Source organism: Lontra canadensis, unplaced genomic scaffold, assembly GCF_010015895.1.
Source record: "Lontra canadensis isolate GAN:19392208 unplaced genomic scaffold, GSC_riverotter_1.0 scaffold15, whole genome shotgun sequence".
NCBI lineage: Eukaryota > Metazoa > Chordata > Mammalia > Carnivora > Mustelidae > Lontra > Lontra canadensis.
In genome coordinates, this window is record NW_022631009.1 from 583,609 (window position 1) to 604,634 (window position 21,026).

General features: G+C 47.7%; 1 pseudogene; it reads left to right on the plus strand.

Annotated features, from left to right (window-relative positions):
- The first annotated feature begins 763 nt into the window (after positions 1 to 763).
- Positions 764 to 20,707, plus strand: LOC116868253 (annotated as a pseudogene).
- Positions 20,708 to 21,026: the final 319 nt, after the last annotated feature.

A 21,026-nucleotide genomic window follows, 5' to 3' on the forward strand; every position in this document is an offset into this window, starting at 1 on the left:
TTGATGTGCATGAAGGAAGTCCGCTAGAGTTTTGTCAGAGGTTCTCTCTCTCTCTCTCTCTCTCTCTCTCACACACACACACATACACACACACACACCCTTCTCTTTACCATATATGAAAGATTCTGCTTCCTCCATCCGCAAATAACCGTCGGTTTTAATTCCTGGGAGCCTTTCTGTTGCTGTTCTGGGGAGTTGGGGAGGTCTTTTGCTTTACTTTGTTCAGTAAAATCCTTTGAGTAGGATTCCTGCATCCCTTCGTTGCGCAGTGCTACAAAAAGGGCCAGGGAGCTTGGACGGTAATGTGGGGCAGGAGAAAATACACTGGGTCTGAAGCCAGAGGACTAGGATTTCTCCAAGGTCAGGCACCTCAGTCCGGGGCCCTGAATACTCCTTCCCTGTGTTTCCGTGAAAGTTACACATGTGAGTCCTCAAAAGCTACTTAATGGACAAATTGATGTGTGTCTCCGGGATTGTTTGTGCAACTGACTGCATGTGAATCTGGGAGAGGCGAGGGCGTCAGAAGGGCGAGCTGGGATATTTTAATATTCAGTATTTCCAGACTCAGCAGGCAGCAGGCTAAATCTGTCCGCTGATGGGCAGACATGAATTATGAAACCACTCACGTAGGTTGAGAGGTTGCCTGGAGCTGGGGAAGGATGGCCACCAGTGTCTCCGCAGGCTGGCTGGGGGTGGGCTCGCTCTCCCGTCAGCACGGAGGGTCCGCGGACAGGTGCGTGATCACAGTGCGGGTGTGGCCCGCATGCAGCGTGACCCGCAGGAGCCCCGAGACAACGTGGGCAGCGGGATGGGAAAACTGGCCAGGACCCACGGGATGACCCCAGCTTTCTGTGTGGCTGGAGGGTGAGGCTGCCCCCTAGTGGCAAAGGTCGACATGGGGGCTGAAGTTCAAGGGGTCCCAGGGACTCTGACCTGCTTCTTGCCCTGGGTTCTGATGCCTCCTCCCGTGGCGGTGAGGGGGTGGGGTGGGGGTGCTATCGGGCTGGGGGTGCACAAGGTCCAGGGAATAGAAGAAACGAGCCAGTCCTCTGCAATAATATTTAACAAGTCAGTAATAACCATTTATTGCTGATGGGTGTCTGCAACGTGCTGAGCACATGGCACATACTTTCTCCATTCTTCACGGCAGCCCTATTCCTTAAATATCATTGTTTCCCCGTTTACAGACAAGAGGCAAATGAACCCAATATCATCAGCCCATGTCTGTTGTAGTTACCAGTTGGGTAATACTTAATGTAACATAGACACTTTACAAGCATGATCTCATGTAATCTTCATGCTTATTTTAGGACATAGATTTTATTATTCCTTATTTCCATGATATCATTGAGGAAGCAGAGGCTTAGAGAAAGCGCGTATCAGTTAGCATTTACAATGTAGCAAACCACCCCCAGATTGAGTGGCTTGAGACGGCAACCCCTCATTTTGTTTTTGATGCAGTGAGCAGACAGTTTAGGCCTGGGTCCCCTGGGCGGGTCTCCTAGTCTCTGCCGGTTCAGGGAGAGCATCAGGAATCTGTGGTCAGAGACTGCTCAGCGAGGCAGCTCTGCTTCAGGGGCCTGGTTGGTGGTGGGCTGGGGTAACGGTAGAGACTGCTTCCCCTGGTCTCATCCCCCCGCCGGCTAGCCTCGCCTTGTGGCTGGGCAGGGGTCTGAGAGGAAGCTTGGAAACATGCAAGGTCTCTTGAGGCCCCTGGCTCAAAACTGGTGCAAGGTCACTTCTACTGAACTCTGTGGGCCAAAGCAAGCCTGGGATCAAGGGACAGGGAATATAGACTCCTGAGGGGAAGGGCTGTGCAATCACAGAGCAAAGCGTGAGTGTGGATACAGGGAGGCCTGGAGAACCAGGGCCATTTTTGCAATGTCTCTCTAGGTGGGTGTGGGGAACAGGTGTGGGAAGAGATCTGGGTGGAGCGGGATTCCTGAGTGGAGAGGACAGTGTGTGCAAAGGCCCCTTAAGTGTTCGAGGCAGGAAAGAGCTTGTGTTTCTGGAAAGTAGGCTGGGGCGCCTGGAATACAGGAAGAGACATTTGGAGAAATTAGGGATGAGGTGTTACTCTGAGCACTTTGTCTGGGCTAACTCCATCCTCACAACAATCCCGAGCTAAGTGCTGTGGTTGCCTCCCCTCTCTAGATGGGGAAACTGAGGGAGAGGTCAAGCAGTAGTCTAGGTCACACTGCTAGAAGCAGCAGTGCCAGGGGCCCAGCTCAGGGCGTCCAGCTACAAAGCCCCACCCTGAACCACTTGCCACACTGTTGGTGCCCCAACAGGTAGGAGAAAGGATGCGTGAAAAAGGGGTTCTGCTGTTATGGTAGGAGGGTGGATGTCAGAACCACTTTCCTGAGAGGTCTGGAGACACTAAGGAAGAGACTCTCTGTCACCTCCTATTTGCTCAAGACTAAGACGGCTTATTTCTGTTTCGATGTGGGAAGGAGCTGGTCTTTCTGACTCTGTGACCCTACAAATAAAGATGTGCACGAGATTGCCAAGTGTATGCACTGTTACTTTTTCTTTAAGCAACAGAAACATTCCATTTAGCTCAAGTTTAAAAGGAAATATTTATTTCTTTAAAAAAAATTTTCATTTTATTTATCATTAAGTATGCGCCACACCCACGGTGGGGCTCAAACTCATGACCCCGAGATCAAGAGTCCCATGCTCCACTGACAAAGCCAGCCAGGCGTCCCTAAAATAAAGCATTTTTTGAAGATTTATTTATTTATTTGACACAGAGAGCACAAGTAATGGGAATAGAGGGAGAGGGAGAAGGAGGTTCCCCTCTGAGAAAGGAGCCCGATGCGGGACTCATCCCAGGACCCTGGGATTATGACCTGAGCCAAAGGCAGACACTTAACCAACTGAGCCCCCCAGGCGCCGCTAAAATGAAGTATTTCTTAGGAAAGTGCTGGGAGAGCTCACAGAATCAGACCATCCCAGGAAGGGCAAGAACTAGATAAGCCCCTGGGACCTCAGGGGTAGGAGTCAGTGGGCTCACTTTCTCATTTGCTGCCAGCCCCATAATTTGGGTCTAAAATTTCCCATCACTATGACTTGCTGTCTACATCTTGACCTCTGATGAGAGATAACCTGGCACAAATTGGGCAGTGTGTATTTACGCTGGACCACCTGGATCTGTCCAGGGAAACAGGGACATGTGCACAGCCAACACCACTGGGAGGGGGGGATCAATATGAAGCCCTCCTTCTTGGTGGCTATGCTTGGAAGCAGAATTAGTTCCAAGCGCCACTGCCTACATCCATCTGGACAGTTCTAAGGATGTACCTTTTCCCAAGGAAAAGAAGAGGTTTTCCTCTCCCAGGGATCCAAAATTCCAGAGCTCCTGACCAAACGCACACCCTGCAGCTTTACTGCAGATAGAACTTCTCAGCAAGAGCATTTGAATATGATTTTATCAATTGCATTTTTTCATGGTTAGCAAATAGTTTTCATGAAGTTATAAGAATCCAGGGTGGATGATACCCTTAAGCTCAATTTTGCCATGCAATGATCATATTTATATTTGAGTGCTTTGCAATCCTGGCTTCCTAAGTGATCGGGTCATAAAATATTTATTAGTGGTTCAAAAGAGTTGCTTTTGCAAATTCAGTATCTTCTCTAGGACAGATTTTAGGGCAGACAGTGCTTTTTGGTTGAGTTCGTGATGTGATGTGCAAAGGGGCTTCCTTGCGTAAACCTAGGGGTGAAGCTGGGCTCTGTGGGTGGTCAGCTTCTCCTCCAAGCTTCATGTGTGATTTGCCCCAAGACTGAAAAGGCCACTTGCACAGATTGAATGAAATTCATGGTTTTCAAAAATAAGTTTGGCTACTTAAATTTCTAGATGGGAGTTTCTTATAGATGGGCATAACTGCTTCCGTATAAATATTTTATGACTGCTCCTTCTGATTCTTGACATAAATATGATTTTCATGGGCATGGACTCTATTAAAAGAGTATTTGGGGTGGGAACTTAAGACTCAAGATACTCATCAGGCCTGGATTCCCCACCCATTAGTTCATGACATGACCTTGAGCAAGCAAGCCCGCATCTCTAGATTTTGTTTATTTCAATATATCAAACTGGAATTGGTAAATATCCATTAGGCATGTGTTTAGCTACAAATAATGGAAAATCTGAAAGGGGTTTATTTTTCTAATGTAACAGATCAAGAGGCAGGGACTCAAGCATTGGGAGGTTATTGAGGACCGAGGCTCCTTTTCTGTTTCCGTGATCAGCCTGTGGTTTTTGTCCCCATGGTGGAAACTTGGCTGCTGCACTTTCAGAAGGAAGAAGGAAGGGCAGAGGGAAAGGCTAACTGAGCTTGTCCCCCTGTTTTTTGGGAGGTAACTAAGGTCCTGGAAGCCCCCTTCCCTCCAAACAGTCTTCTCCTCACATCTCATTTGCCAGAACTAAAGGCCGCCTCTACTCACAAAGGAACTTGGGAAGGCGATCCTTTTATTGGGGCATATTAAAGACCTGAATCAAAACAGGGGTCTGTTGGTAGAGAAAAATAATGAGTATGGGGTAGGAAATTACCTGTGTCCTATTTATCCCAAAAGGGCAGAAGGACACTATCACGTATCTGTTTACTGGGTCATCTGGCCAGCAGTAAGCACTGTGTTAGCCCTTCCACTGCTCAGCTCAAGTTCCTTAATGTATGCGTGCAGGCAGGGACTCAAGAAACTGAGTCTCGGAAGCATTGAGGAAATCGCTCCAGGCAGCAGAGAGGAAAGAATGAAAAAGCATCTCCTTTCTCTGTTGACTTCGGAAGGGCTGGGCGAGCTCTCAAGCTATCTGAATCCTTTCTGTTGGCCTCCACGGGAGGGGCTGAAGCATTTTCTCCCTTCTTTTCATTCCTCACCCTGAGGAAGCTTGGGCTTGGGGGTAAGGGAGGGAGGCTCTCATGCCGATATTTGCGGGTGCTGGGACTCCTGTCCAGACCTGTGCTTCCCTGAGGACATCCTCATTCCTTCCCAGATTTCCTGAGCACAGCGCTGGCAGGCTCCTCCCTGGAACGGGAAACAGGATCGCGCTCGGCACCTGCGGGGACTGGAGCGAAATAGGGCAGGAGGCAGTCGTCCCCAGCTCTCCGTAGCAGGTCACAGTGATTAGCTGTCCCTACAAAGGGGCGATGTCCTCAACAGTCACGCACACAGTGTGTGTGTGTGTGTGTGTGTGTGTGTGTGTGTGTGTGTGTGTGGCGGTGGGGTGCTTTGAATCACAGCTGGCCGCTTCCTGGCTATGTGACTTGCAAACATCTCAGTTTCCTCGTCTGCGAAATGGGAGAGGATATCAGTAGCTATGTCATAGGGTTGTTGTGAGACTCTGTATACCCAAAGCACAAGAACAATGCCTCCCAGAGCCACCGTGTGTGTGTGCACTTATGTCGGTGCCTTCTGAATGGCCCTCCTTTGGACCTCTTTATGATGAGCTCACGTTTTATAGATTCATTCTCTGGAATCTTGAAAGCCAAGTCTCCCGGGGTTGTTCTTAAGTTACTATTTGTTTTTAATGAATCTTGTCGTTATCAATTAATGCCTCAGTTCCTGCTGTTAATGCAGAACAAGAAAAATAATGGCTGATATCTCAGCTCCTGCTCTTTCGCCTTTGGAAAACACAGATTAACCGTAGGGTGTGCGTTACGCCCCCTGGAGTGGTGTCGTCTGGTGGTGCTCCGCTCCGTCGATGGGAGGTACGGGTTGGTAAATAGCGGAGATCACTTTGTTTTCTTCACAGTTGGGGCCGAGCCTGCATGTTTTTCATCCAGTATTTTCCTTCTTCCTATACAGGCATTTCAGTCCCGAGTGTACGTATGCTCGCGCGTTGGTGAATTAGATTTCTCAGCATGGAACATGGTGGGCTCATGGGAGACCATCTCCAAAGTGCTGCTTTTCTGTGGGTCCTCAGTCGCTGCCAGTACAATGCCGTCTGGGGACAAGGGACAAAGCCCTGGTCCCAGGCCCTGATCTGCTCTCTCCTCACTCGGGCCATGATACAGGGCAAATGACTCTCTCTCCTGTGTGGGCCTTCAGCTTCCCCTTCTACCAGATGATCTGTGGGGCCCTTCCAGCTCTGCCGTTTTCCAGGATTTTCTGAAAGGTGCTTCTGGACTTTGGATGTGCAGCGTGCTAGGGAGCTCTTGGTTTTGAAGTTTCCCTTTTGAGGATTACCTTCATGTATTGGGCCTCTGGTTGCTGAAACTTACCGTCAAGAAAGAGCAGACTGAAGTTCTTTTTCCTTCCCGCAAATGTGATGCTTAAATAAAATTCAGTTTCCTGGAGCAGACACAGAGGAGCAGGAATGGATAGGGTTTCTCCTGTCTTTGAGCGGTCCCAGAGGAGGCTGTAAACAGCAGGCCATCCCTTCAAGCAGATGGGCCTCTCTGAGCCTGGAGAGCCAGGCCTCCACAGAGAAGAGAGGAATCAGAGAGAGAAATGAGGAAAAGCTGTCTGCTGTGATGTTGGTTTATTTCTATAGCCGAACATAGTCAGCCTGGAGGAGGGGGAGGAGAGGGGAGATTAACCCCGGGCTGGCCGGCTGTGACGTTCCAAGTCACAATTCCGATCTGATGAGAAAAGTGCCCAGTGAGCTAACTTTGGATGCAACACCTTTTTGAGAGCAAAGCCAGGTGCAGGGGACATTGGGACGGGGCAGGATTAGCGGGCACTCAACTCCCTGTTCCCTCTTTGGTGGCTTTGCCTCATTTTTGCTATGAATGGCTTTGGGTACCCAGGCTTCTTGCTGTCCCCAGAGCCCTTCCCACCTGCCTCACCTAGGCCCGTCTTGATTTATCCAGTGACACTCTTGATCTCAAATGTTTTCCTTCTCCCTTCTTCTTACCATGACTCTTATTAAAATTTTACTGGGGGGACAGCATGGTGAGGTAGAAAGAGTTACAGACTTTGGACTCAGTCTTGGATGGTGCATAATCAAGGTACTTTCGCTCATAACACTGGGGACTTGGGTAAGTTACTTGATTTCCCTCAGCCTCAGTGTTCTCTCCTTTGAGATGGGCACAGTCATGCATAAAGAGTAGTTTCCCCTCATTCTTGGTTTTGTTTTCTGCAGTTTCAGTTATCTGCAGCCAGCTGTGGCTTGGAAGCAGGAGATCCTCCCGACGAATTAACAGGAAGTCAAAGATAGTCTACCACTAGGTCGAGATGGCCATGTCATTCACCTCACTTCGTCTCATCACACAGGAATTTTGCACATCATCGCAAGAAAAGTGAGTATAGGACAATAAGATATTTTGAGAGAGAGAGAGACCACATTCACATAACTTTTATTACGGTGTATTGTTAGAGTTGTTCTATTACATTACTGTTGTTAATCTCTTGCTGTGATTAACTTATTTATTATTATTTTTTAAGATTTATTTATTTGAGGGGCGCCTGGGTGGCTCAGTCATTAGGCATCTGCCTTCGGCTTCGGTCATGATCCCAGGGTCCTAGGATGGAGCCCCGAATCAGGCTCCTTGCTCGGCTGGAAGCCTGCTTCTCCCTTTCCCACTCCCTCTGCTTGCGTTCCCTCTCTCACGGTGTCTCTCTCTGTCAAATGAATAAATAAAATATTTTTTAAAAGAAGATTTATTTATTTGAGAGAGAGAGAGAAAGTGAGAGCATGAGTCCTGGGGAAGGGACAGAAGGAGAGGGAGATAGAATCTCAAAGCAGACTCCCTGCTGAGCCCAAAGCAGGGCTCAATCTCATCACCTTGAGATCATGACCTGAGCTGAAATCAAGAGTCGGACGTTTAACTTACTGAGTCACCCAGGCACCCCTACTGTGCCTAATTTATAAATAAAGCTTTATTATGGCTATGTATGTATAGAAAAAACATAGTATATATAGAGTTTGGTGCTAACTATGGTTTCAGGCGCCTGCTGGGCATGGAGGTCTTGGAACGTATCCCTTGCAGATAAGGGGGGGCTACTGTGGCATTCTTGAGAGAATTAGATGGATATAAAGGTGACCTCAAAAAGAAAGCCACTACAAGAAATGTTATTTCTTCCTTCTTGTCCCGTCTTACACTTCCTTTGTGTTAGAATCTGGGGAATTTTTTTTTTTTTTAAAGAATCTGAGGAATTTAAAAAATTTTCGGATGCCTCAGACTCACCCCACCTCCCAGTGGGAATCAAAGCTCCTCAGGTGACTGTTGAGACCCAAGTTAAGACCCACCGCCCTCAGGCTTTGCTGATTGAATGTTTGCTGCTCCGTGCCCCGTGTGGCTTCTATTTCCATCCCGTTGGACCTGACTTCCAAAGTCAGTTTATCATCTATGTTTTAATCTGACAAACGGCAGGTGATTAATCAAGGTTTGTGCGCTGGGTCCTTCCCTGAGTCCTGGATATTTGTTTTCACTGGTGCCTTGACAGGAGTAGGGCCACAGTCTCTTCTGGCACTAAGGGGAAGGCAGAGATGGATAGAGATTTACTGAAATGCTGTGGCAGAGATGGTAGGCTGAAACTAGGCATTCTCTGGGATGTTGGCTGAGAATCAGAGGGGCGAGGTAGGACTGGCAAACCAGACTTCCTATCTTCCTTCAGCAAAGCTGAAGCAGGAAAGCAGCCAGCCTGCCCAGGACACAGAAATTTAGAAATTTAGAAATTTAGAAATCTGGGGGTTGGGTCGGATGGGCTTGACAGTGTGGTGTGGCCTGGGAAGGGAGGCACGTGTTTATTACTGACAATGGATTTCCGAGTTAGTCCTTCTTCCTCCCAGTTACGTCTTGTAGGAGGACTTCAACCAGTACATTCTTGCCCACCCAGAGGTCATCTAAAGATAATTTCCATATAGCCCAAAGCTTCCTCATCTCTCTGCTTGGGGCGGGTTCTCTGGCCATCAGAGCTCAGCCTTCACTTGGTGGCAATCTGGAAGTATTGGGAAATTAATGGCTTGGTGCCACCTTCACATGGAGGGATGTCAGTGGACAGATGAACATCCCAGCTTCCCTGCCCTTTGGTGGGACAGTCTTGAGGTATGTTCTGCACAGTTTGTCAGAAGGTCTCCTGTGGGACGGGGCCCTGGATGTCACAGGGACAGCACCCTCGTCATGAATGCTTTGCCGGCTCTCCTCCCTTCCCTGTCTCACTTCCCTTCTGGAGTCTTCATGGATAGAGAGAAGGAGGAAATCATGGTAATGTGGTGCTTCCAATCTGCAGGTTGTGACCCATGAGGGAGTTGTGGCATTGATTTCTACACGTTGAGTGTGCTTCACATTGTAAGGGGACATAATGTTATGTGAAAATTTCACTTCAGTTGTGTGAATATATCCACGTTCTGGTGAAATAGATTTCTCAACATGGATCATGATCAAAAATTTTGAAAGCATTGCCAGCATGGGCCCCTGTGGTTTTTATCTTCCCAGGGTCCATCTTCCTTTTTCCTGCAGTAATAGCACTATTATTAATGTAACCACCTCTCAACAAGGAAAGGGGATTGTGCCCCTAATTGGACATAGTCTTGGTGGGACCATCAATCAAGGTGTTGCATCATTCCCTGGGCAAATGGTGGTCTCATGACCCAGGACAGGTCAGTCAGATGATTGTTCCAGGGAATTTAGATCTAGAGAGGATACATGAAAGGGATAAAAGTAGTTAAAGATGCTTCATTCAAAGGGGATGGATGTCTGGATGTTAACATCTATATGTTTCCTGCTACCTAGATCTTTGTATTTCCTTAATTTTTTTCCCTTCTAAGATTTGGTGTTGAGCCATTGGGTTGGTTCTGTGAAATACCTGTGAGTCAATCTATGTTTGTTTGTTTGTTTCTTTCCTTCTCTCCTTCCATCCTTCCTTCCTTCCCTTCATCCCTTCCCTTTCCTTCCCTTTCTTTCTTCTCCCTTTCCTTTCCTTTCCTTTCCTTTCCTTTCCTTTCCTTTCCTTTCCTTTCTCTTTCTCTTTCTCTTTCTCTTTCTCTTTCTCTTTCCTTTTTTCCCCTTAGGTAGTTAGAGCTGTCTTCTGTTGCTAGAAAGCAAAGAACCCTCTCACACCTGAGGACTTTGGAATTAGCTGAGCCTAACTCTAAAAATTACTTCTCTAAGCTTCAGGTTCCTCTCTTGTAAAATGAGGATAGTAATGCCAGATTGGAGGATGTAGAGGATGTTTATATGACCACTGGCCCTAGACCTTCAATTAATGGCATCCACTATTGTGAACCAAATCTTAATTATCTCTCCTTTACTAGTCATGACTTTTCACTCATTAAAATCATGCAGAGTGGATGAATGAATTCATATGACAAGGTAGATTTTCACAACTAAAACCCATAGCTGAATTTCTTTAAGGAGTTGCAACCCCTTGGATATTAAACATGTGATGTATTTTTCAAAAACTTAATATGAGAAAATATCTGAGACCTGGGGTTAGGCAAAAGAGTTCTTACTAAGGACAACAAAAGCAAAGTCCATAAAATAAAAAATTGGTAAAATAGAACATTATCAAAATGGAAAACTTCAGCTCTATGAAAGACAAGAGAGTAAAAAGAAAGCTTAGAGAATAGGAGAAAATATTATACAAATCACATGTCCATCAAAGAACTCATATTTAGGATATATAAGACCTTAAAAACACACAGCCTAACTTAAAAATGGGCAAACGAGTTGAACAGACATATCACCAAAGAGGACATATGGAGGATAGAGAAGCACATTAAAAGATGTTCAGCATTATTAGGCATTAGGAAAAAGCAAATTAAAGCCATAATGAGATACAATTATATACCTGTCATAATGGCTAAAATAAAAATACTGACAGAATCGAGTACTGAAAAGAATACGGAGCAACTAAAACTTTCCTATGGGAATAAACATGGGAGTAAAACATGGTTCAACTACTTTGGAAGGCAATTTGGTGGTTTCTTATAAAGGTAAACATACACTTACCACATGACCCAGCAACTCCACTCCTGAGAAATGAAATGAAAAGTTATGTTCACATAAAACCTGTCCGCATATTCACAGCAGCTCTGATTGTAATCATCCCCACCTGGAAGCAATTCCAATGTTGTTCAGCATCTACATGGGTACACAAACTGGGGTCTATCTGTACCGTGTGCGAAAACTCAGTAAGAAAAAGGAAGACTCTCACAGGGATCATGCTGAGTGAAAGAACCCAGTCTCCAAAGGTTACCTACTGTAGGATTCCATTTGTGTAGGGATTAGGGGAGGGGGAATGTTTGGCAGTAAAGAAGAAGCACCAAGGAGTTTTTTTGGGGTGACGGAACTGCTCTATATCCTGATTATGGGGATGGTTACCTGTGGATGGTTACCTGTGGTTACATGAATCTATACATGTGTTAAGATGTATAGAACTGTAAATCAAAAAAATCAACCTTCTGGTATGATCGTTAAAAAGCCCTTTTCATCACGTAGAGTGAGGTTGTGTTCATTTGGATATTTTCCTGCTCTGTAGAATTACCCCATCCAATATAGTAGCCACTAGTCACATATGCTAGTCCCAGTTGAGGCATGAGTAGGGATCAAGTGTACACCAGATTGTGATTACTTAGTACCAAAAAAAAAAAAAAAAAGGACATGCATGGGGCGCCTGGGTGGCTCAGGGTGTTAAAGCCTCTACCTTCGGCTCGGGTCATGATCCCAGAGCCCTGGGATCGAGCCCCACATTGAGCTCTCTGCTCATCGGGGAACCTGCCTCCCCCCTTCTCTCTCTGCCTGCCTCTCTGCCTATTTGTGATCTCTGCCTGTCAAATAAATAAAATCATAAAAAAAAGGACATGCATAAAAAATAAAATTTTTTATGTTGATTACATCTGGAAGTAGTACTATTTTGGATAGATTTGGTTAAATAAAACATTATTAATTAATTTCACCTCTTTCTTTTTATTTTTGAAAAATGTGGTTACTCGAAAGTTCTAATTACAATATGTAGCTGGGGTTGGTGATATTTTTGTCAGATAGTACTGCTCCAGATGACACAATCAGGGAGGAATGGGGAGGCCTGGATTTTTCTCTCTTCATCTGATTCGGCAGGTGCAGGATTGCCCCATTCAGGGCTGAACAAGACGCACCCACGTTCCTGCGTTGGGTCCTACTCACCCTCCCTAGTCTGTCTGAGAGGGGAATGACTCTCTCCACATCAGCTTCATTTCCTGTCTGTCTGGCTTCTGCTAAGCTTTAGAGGAGAAGCAGGTGAGGCCAGGGTGAGACGGGGTTTACCAGAGGTGGGCGTCAAGTGAGGGGTCAGGCGCAGGAGAACATTGGGTTTTTGTTAGACTTAAGTTTGAATTCCATTTTAGCCACTAGTTAGCCGTGTAGCCCTTGATCTTTCTTATTCCCAGTTTCTTCATGTGCAGTAGAGAAAAACCGTTCCTGGAGGGGTTTCCCTGCCCGCGAGGGCTGGGGTGAGGGTGGACAGGAGAGAGCGTGGAATGCACCCAGAGAGCCTTTTGGGTGGTGGTCCTTTTGCTCTGGTCCTGCTGCTATCCCATGTTGGACTCTGGTCTCCCTCCCTCCCTCTCCCCCTTTCTCTCCCCCTCAGTGGAACCCCGCAGCTCTCTGCCCAACTTTTCTCCCTGATTCAGCACTGAGAAATGCCAAGGCAAGCGTTCCCATGAAGCTGCTTGTCAGCAAACACCCACTCCTGCCTCCGCTCTCCCCCATGTGTCAGCGACGGGTTTGGACTCCATGCGAGGCCCAGGGCCCTGCCAGCTCCACGGCTGACTCACACCCACCCTGCTGCACAGAGACCTCAGGGCTGAGCTCCCGACCTGTGAGATTAGAAATTGGAGACTCCTGAACACGGCAACAATCCAAGGGGGGGAGAAGCCCTCCAACTACCTACAGGGGTTCCTGCCATATCCCTGGCTTCAGTTTCAAAGACACAAAAGCCTTGGGTTCAAACATTTGTGCACGCTCTGTCTTTCTCACGTTTTCTCCTTTGCCTTTAGTTTCAATGGCGCTGCTGCTAGTTCATCTCGTGGCCTGCCTCCTAGGGCTCAGTGTTGGCGTTGGATGGTAGGTAGGTACGGAGGAGCCTTATCGGCCACATAGCTTTTGATCAGAGGAGCTTTATGAAGTACCTGTTTGGACCAGTCACTGTAAGGGGCTCTGCAGAAGGGAAATCAGGCAGATAGGAGGTCTCTTGGGGCTTGCACACACGGTGGTCGTCGTTGCTACCTGGTAGGGCTAACCTGATCACCAGGACTTTGAGAGCTGCAAGGTTCTGTAGGATCCCAAGATCAGAGGGCCATGTGGCTTGAGGACCTCAGAATTAGGCCTGGCAGGGGGGACATCAGGCCATCAAAAGAGGCCCTGTTTGGTGATGGGGGAGTGTGGTCTGGTGGTCTAACCCACGGGTTTGGACATTGGGGAACCATGGGTTTGCATCTGTTCCCTTGCACTGAGGAGTTCCCTGGCTGCAGACCTGATCTGTGCAGGCCTCAGTGTCTTGGCTGACCCCTGGGGTCACAGTACCAGCCTCACGGTTCGGCTCGTGGTGAGAATGCGACACCTGCCCTTTACTGAGCGGCTGCCGTGTGCTGTGTACCGCGCTGAGTACCGCGCTGAGTACTTTCCAGGTGTTTTCGAATTGAATTCTCTAACAAGCCCCTGAGACGGGTATTGGTTTTAGTCTGCATTTTGCAGGTGAGGAAGTTGAGGCTGAACAGAGTTAAACAATATGCCCAGATATAAATTCTAGTACCCTGCCCACCCGTGCCACCTGGCCCAGCCTCCTCCATGTGGATGCTTGGGGGGGGGCAGGGCAGGGGCTCCTGGAGCATGTTGGGTAGGGGCATGGGCGGCTGGGAGCCCTCCCCTGGGGAGCTGAGACCTGGCAGGAGCTGGGACCGCGTGTGGGTGAAGGCTCTAGGCTCTAAGCGCGCTCCACTCTTCCATCCAGCTTCACTCGCAAACACACAAGGTAGAATCGGAGAACTTCAAGATGGTGACTACCGAGCATCAGACACCAAGCGCAGCGGGGGCCCCTGAGGGCTGGGCCTGCGGGACTGCACTGGGCAAATGGTCACCGAGCTGACACTATTTTAAATGCTTCTGATGGCATGAACTTTTCTAAACGAGAAGCAAATGTCTGTGCGTGCGTGTGCGTGTGTGTGTGTCTGGCCATGTATTGGGTTTCCTAAACTGGGAGTGAACTCAACTATGTGTGTGGGTATCTTCAAACACCCAATAGCAGCTCAGCCCCTGTGACTCGGGGCAAATGAGGGCAGTGTCTGGCCACCTGAGACACGGAGTCTCAGCTGTCCATTCGGTGGCCGCACTGAGGACTCGTGAGCGCGCTGCCCGGTGCGGACAGTGTTCAGTTCATACCTTCCTTGGGAGGGAGAAGAGTGCTGTGGCCTCTGTTCCAAGGACTTCAGATACTTGGGGTTCTTGACCAAGCTCCCACCTCTGCAACTTGCTTGCCATTTGACCTTGGGTCAGCTACTTACCTTGTTGGGGGCTAACTGTAACATCGGCCTGTGGTACCCAAATCCTGTGACCTTTGGGGATTATAGTGACCAGGGGCTGAAGAGCTTCCCGCGCGGTGCCTGGCGAATATCGGCCTTCAGTGGATGCTGCTGTCATTGTTCCTGATTTTAAAGACAGCAACAGAGCTTAAGAATTTTGTGTGTGTGTGTGTGTGGGGTAGTTAATTATCAAACTGGAATGGTACTGGGTATAAGATGAATGAATGAATGCTGAGAATTTTTCTTAGTACTTTATTATCTAATAATAATGCTGGAGGTGTGTTCATCATTTTATAATCCCCAACGCACCTTCTTACAGATAATTCCATTCTAGCCCCACAGTAGTCCTGCAAAGTAAGGGGGCAAGACATTTATGATCCTGTTTCACAGACTGAGAAACTAGAGGCCCAGAGATGAATGGCCACTCCTTTACACAACAGCCATTTAATGGGCACTGACTGTGTGCAAGGCACTATGTTAGATTTGGGGATAAAAATGAGTAGGAGTCTTTCCCCTCTGCCCTTTTGAAGAAATTATTGTGGGTCAGGGTGGCTAGAGGACGCTCGCAGGGGGATGCTGACATTAGGGTAATGCATCTGTCAGGATAAATTAGGTGATGGTGCAGAAACAGCAACAAGAAAATTTCTGTGGTTTAAAAAAATGAAGGTTTATTTCTCATTCCTGCTATTGGTCCATCATGGGTCTGCTAGTGGCCCTGCTCCCCCTAATTTCACTCCAGACTGGACAGGTCGAGCACTTGCAGGTTGGAACATTGCTGGTAGCTGTGGCAGAGGAAACAGATCTGAAATTGGGAGGGTCTCCCACCAGCAGTCAGATTCTCCGCTCATGGGCCAGACTTTTAATAGGGTCTCACCCAACCACAGGGGTAGGGCAGGAAGTCAAATTCCACAAAGTGCCCAGAAGGCAGAGAGCTGGAACTATTTGGTGGACAGATGAATAACTACTCCAGCTGGGGAGGCTCTGAAGGATGGGTAGAAATCAGATGAATATTGGCCGGGTGGGTTTGGTGGGGAGAATAGAAGGGTGAGGAAAATTAATTGGGGCCTTGAAGAGATGGCGGCTGGTAGGGGGTTGGGGAGAGGGAAAACCATGGGAGTGACAGGAGGCAGAAATGGGCCAGGCACTGGGGGGAGGAACAGTGAGTCTAGCTGGAAGAATGCAATTCAACAGACTCCGCTCCCATTGTGTTTTAAGCACCAGGGATACAAAGAAGGAAAAGCATGGTGCCTATCTTTGAACAGCCTATGTCCAGTAGGAGAGCTAGATTTTGTACATAGAATAAAAGGAATCAAATATAAGAATAGCCAGGGGTTATGCTTGCCAGGTACTCTTTCAGGATCTGTAACGTATTCGAACTCACATTATCATCCTTGTAGCTTAACGAGGTACATGCCTTATGATTCCCATTTTATGGGTGACAAAACAGAGGCATGGGATGGCTAATGGAGAGCAGAGGTCGGCTTCAAATCCAGGCACTCTCTGGCCAGTTTCTGTGCTCTTCATCCTAAAGCTTCACTCTACTGTTTTTTGTTTGATAACTTGTGAGTTGGGGCTGTGCCTGTAATTTTGGATGGCGAGTAGTTTTGCCTGGAGACCCAAAATGATAGATTGTTATTGGCTGCTTGGCGCTCCATGTTGGGACAGTTTCCAAGACCAAGCTGGGACTCCGGGAGGAGAGAATGATGTGATTAATTAGTAATGCCTGCCATGGCGTGAGAGGTGGTATTATCAGCACAACACGTTTGGTGCCCCTGGTCTGTCTAATGCCTAGAGCAAAGTGGATTTCATCAATTTATTAACAGATAAAGTAAAAACCAAACGACTAATTCACTGACTGTTTGCTTTACTTTTCAATCTGTTTTCTTACTTCAAGGCTCCGTCACATTTATGGCAGCCTTAGGTATTCCTTGTTTGAACAGTTAGCTTTCCTTCCTGCGGATTAATGTCTAAAATATCAAAACTGTAACCCCTAGGGCAAACAGAACACCTTAATTGTCAAAACAACAAAAATATCAGCCACGGCCCATGTTCAATGCATTGCTCCCCTGGTGGGGTCATCGGCTGGGAGGGCATGACCATGATGATAATTAAGAAAGGATTCTAATTGCTGAATCTGATCACTGTGCAAGGAAGACACCATCAGCTGACTTGGGGAAGCCAGCCATGAGAAAACCCAGCTGTAGCCTTCATCGTTAGTGGAGTTTCCTGCCTGGAAGTGTTGTAAGGCGTTCCTCCGCAAGGAAGGTTCTAGAAACATGGTCTCCCTGCACCCCCAGCCCCCCATCTCTTTTCTTGACTTTTCTTTCCTGGGTACCACTTCTATCTATGCCCCGACTTTCTTTTCCTTCATATCATTCCCTATACGTTCCTACGAAGGGATCTCAAATCCAGTTGTGTGGAGATACAGGTAGAACTCGGAGCTCAGAGTCCAGATGATAAATAGGTTTCCTCTCCTGGGCCAGCTCTGATCAATTGCTTGTGGCTACCGAAATGCTGAGTTGAGAGGGTTTGCAAAGGAGGCAGCCTGAAAGCATACAGGGATTTATTAGTGATGTCTGCTACGAGCTTGGGCTAGGGACCATAATTTGTGTAGGTTTCCACTGGCTCTGCCAAGATGGAAAGCCTGCACTGTTCCTGCAGCTGTGATGTTAGTGAGCAAGCTTGCGGTTTGGTCTGAGATGCTAGTTCAAGTCCTGTCTCTTCTCTCTCAGTGTGAATCTTGGATATGTCATTTACCATCTCTCAGTCTTAATAAAATTCTAGTAAAAATACTCCTTCTTATGGAGTGTTTGCAAGTATTGTAGGGATGATGAACATTCATTCAATACATCTTTGTTGAGCATCGTGGGAGGTGCTGGAGGTACAATGGGGGGTGCCCTATGCATTGGTTCCTGCCTATGCAGAGCTCCTTGTCTATCGAGGACATATATTTATTTTCTGTTGCTGTAACAAATTACCACAAATTTAGAAGCTTTAAGCAATATACATTTTTCTATCACACTTTCTATGGGTCAGGGGTCTGTGTGCAGCTTAGCTGGCTTCTGCCCTTGGGATCTTACAAGGTTGCATTCAAGATGTCTGCTGAGTGGTGTTCTGGAAGCTTGGCTGAGAAAAAATCTGCTTCCGAGCTCATTGAGCTTGCTGGAAAAGTTTGATTTCTTACCATGGTAAGAAATCAGGTTATGCTCCCAGGGTCCTTTGGTTTTGGCGGCTGTCAGCTGGATTCCATCAGGCTACAGAACATCGGCTCCCTGCACCCCCAGCCCCGACTCTTTTCTTGACTTTTCTTTCCTGGGCACCATTTCTAGAAGCCCATAGAAGCTACCCATGACAACTAGAGGCCTCTTGTAGCTCCCTTGCCATATGGGCTTCTTCAACATGATGAGTTACTTCATCAAGTCAGAACGCAAAGTCTCCTGCTCCAGTCTGCTGAAAGAGGGTTAGGTAACCCAGCATCACCCTGGGGGTGACCTCCGTTCACCTTGCTGTATTCTATTGATTAGCATGAAGTCACAGGTCCTACTATAATCAAGGACAGGGGATTATACCAAGTAATGGTCAACAAGAAGTGGAAGCCACTGGGGGTCACTTTGGGGTATCTCCACTGCAGAGACATACAAACAAGAGCTTGTTTATAAGAGAGCGTCTATATATATATATAAGGGAGACACATACACAAGAATAAAAATGGTGTCATAATTTCTATGATGAGGGAGATTCTGAGTATAAGAAAGCACATATGGGGGCACTTAAACAGTTTCAGGGCCATCAGGAACTCCTGGAGGAAGGATTTTTTAAGCTGAGAACAAAAGGATCACTAGGGTTAACTGTATCATAGGATACTATCCAGATGCTACTTCTTTTCATGGCCCCGGGCCACCCAGAATTGGAACACGTCTTCAGATAAGATCTTTCCAGCGCTTACAGTGAGACCCTTTCGGTACTTCCTCTGGGATCTTTTCTTTGTTAATGCATCCCACAGAAAATCAGCTCCTGGGATCAAGTTTTACAAGATGACAAGGAGATGAGTACCAGGCTGAGAGTGTGATGGTGGGACAGGAATGGGACTCTAGGGATTCTCTGTTCAGCTGGTCAGTTCCCGCTGATTCTCCCTTGGAAGGAAGGGAAGCTGATGAAGGTTCTAAGATAGAATGAGGAAACCACTGTCTGTTTCAGATTGGGCCAATGGTTGAAGAACCTAAGCTTTTCCCATTCCGCATAGATCTGTTTAGAAATAACGAGAACATTGATGGTTGCCGTCCAAAGTCAGGTACCAATTTGTTAAGCTTTTAATAGGCATTACTTGCTGTTACTGAGAATAATGCATCATAGTTTTGAATATTTGCTGTGTGACAGGCACCGACTAAGCCCTAAGTGCTTGAGGTGCATTTTCTGTATCAAAGAGAAGCTTCCAGGGTGCCTGGGTGGCTCAGTCGGTTAAGAGTCTGCCTTCAGCTCAGGTTATGCTCCCAGGGTCCTAGGATCGACCCCCGCATTGGGCTCCTTGCTCAGGGTGGACTCTACTTCTGCCCCTCCCCTCCCCCTTCTCCTACTTTCCCCCCCTGTCCTCTCCATGTGCATGGACTCTCTTTCTCTCTCATAAATAAATAAAATCTTTATTTAAAAGCAAAAAGAAGTTTCCTCCATGTCTTGTAATACATGAAATGCTGGTGGAAAGATTGTCTCCCCCCCTTTTTTTTTTTTTTTAAAGATTTTTATTTCTTTATTTGACAGACAAAGATCACAAGTAGTCAGAGAGGCAGGCAGAGAGAGGAGGAAGCAGGCTCCCTGCCGAGCAGAGAGCCCGATGTGGGGCTCGATCCCAGGACCCCGGGATCCTGACCTGAGCCGAAGGCAGAGGCTTTAACCCACTGAGCCACCCAGGCACCCCAAGATTGTCTTCCCTTTTCCTTGCTGCCTGTTAAAGCTTTTTTTCACCCTGCACGCTCCATCTCAAGTCCTACCTCTTCTAAGAAACTGGCCATGAGCACTCCAGGGCCTATCATCCTTCCACCAAGCTGATCACCTCATCAGCCTCTGTCTTCCAGCACTTGGAACAAGAATCCAAGCATTTTGATGCTCTGACCCACCTGTCCCTTTCTAGCTACACTTCTACCTTATGATCCACCCCCCAAATAGTCTGACCACCATCAGTCTGGTCTCTCTGTCTGCAATTCCTGTCTCCCTCTCTCCATCCTGGGCAGTGCAGACAACTGGATTTTCTCAAGTTCAGACTTGCTTGTGTCACTTTATTACTCACAAACTTCCAAGACAGGACTGTGCACACGGCTCCCGGGGAGTAGGGCTCAGTGCAGTGCAGTGCAGCTCAGGGTACCATATCCCAGAGGCAAAGGACAAGCTTTTTGAGAGAGCAGTGGCAGCAGCAGCCCCTCAGAGAATGAATTTACGTATGATGATGAGAACACTAGCAAATGGCTTCTGTGCCCCACCGAGCACAGACCTCAAGCGGCGGTCCTCTGTGGTTCTGGGCTAGGAATGTGGCCGATAAATTAGCTGAGGCCCAAAGCTTTGTCTACAGTGAGATACCAAACTTTCCCTAAAATACAGTGCCAAGTGCTGCTGGTCTGCTGGTGTTCAGGCTCCTGAATGGCAGAGCCTGTGTGATGGGGCAGGACAGGTTTCCCACGCACGAAGGCTACTCGATCTTGAAAGTGACATTCCCAGTGAGGTGGTTCTTCCTTATGGGTGTGGACACCCTAGTGGTCACCATTGCAGGGGGAGGACTCGACCCCGAGTTTGAGGTTGGAAATACCATGCTGATCCGTGGTCAGGTTAACCTACCTGGCTTCAGTGGTTTGAACCCTCTTAGAGGGCCCAAGGCTGAAAGGTTTGGAGTTCATGTCCCTGCCATGTCCGATGCCTATGAGGCAGAAGGTACACAGTGCCTGGAAACAGATGGGGGAGCAAAGGGAGCGAAAGGAAGGCACCTGGTGATGGGGGCAGGCCTCACCTTCGAGCCTATGGCAGCGCGTTGGCTGCTGCGGAGCCTGGGGCAGATGCTGTTGGCATGAACACAGGTACCAGCAGTTGTAGCTGGCAAGGCACTATGGACTTCGAGTCTTTGGCTTCTCCCTCATCGCTAACAAAGTCGTCCTGGATTATGACACCAAGAAGGTCAACCAGGAGGAAGTACTAGAGGCCGAGAAACAAGCTACCCAGAAATTGGAACAGTTTGTCTCCCTTCTTATGACCACTATTCTGCTGCCTGCCAAAGCCAGTTAACCAGCCCTAAAGTGGTCTTGTCTCTCTCTAATGGGATCCAGTAGCTCCTACCTACTTTGGGTCACACATCTCTGCCCTTCAGTCATAGGAGAAAGGACAAGAAGATCCCTCTCCTTCACCTTCCCTGTTTCTCCACCAGACCCTTCTGCACTGGCTCTTCTTTTGCTCAATTGTCTCAAGGCAGTTATCACCCCTTGTTCCTCCCCAAGACCTGGAGCCAAAGCCCTGCCATGTACAAGGGCTCTTGAACTTGGCACAGTAGCTACTGCTGTCCTTTTGATACAGTGCTTTCATATTCCTGGGGACTCAATTCTGCCTC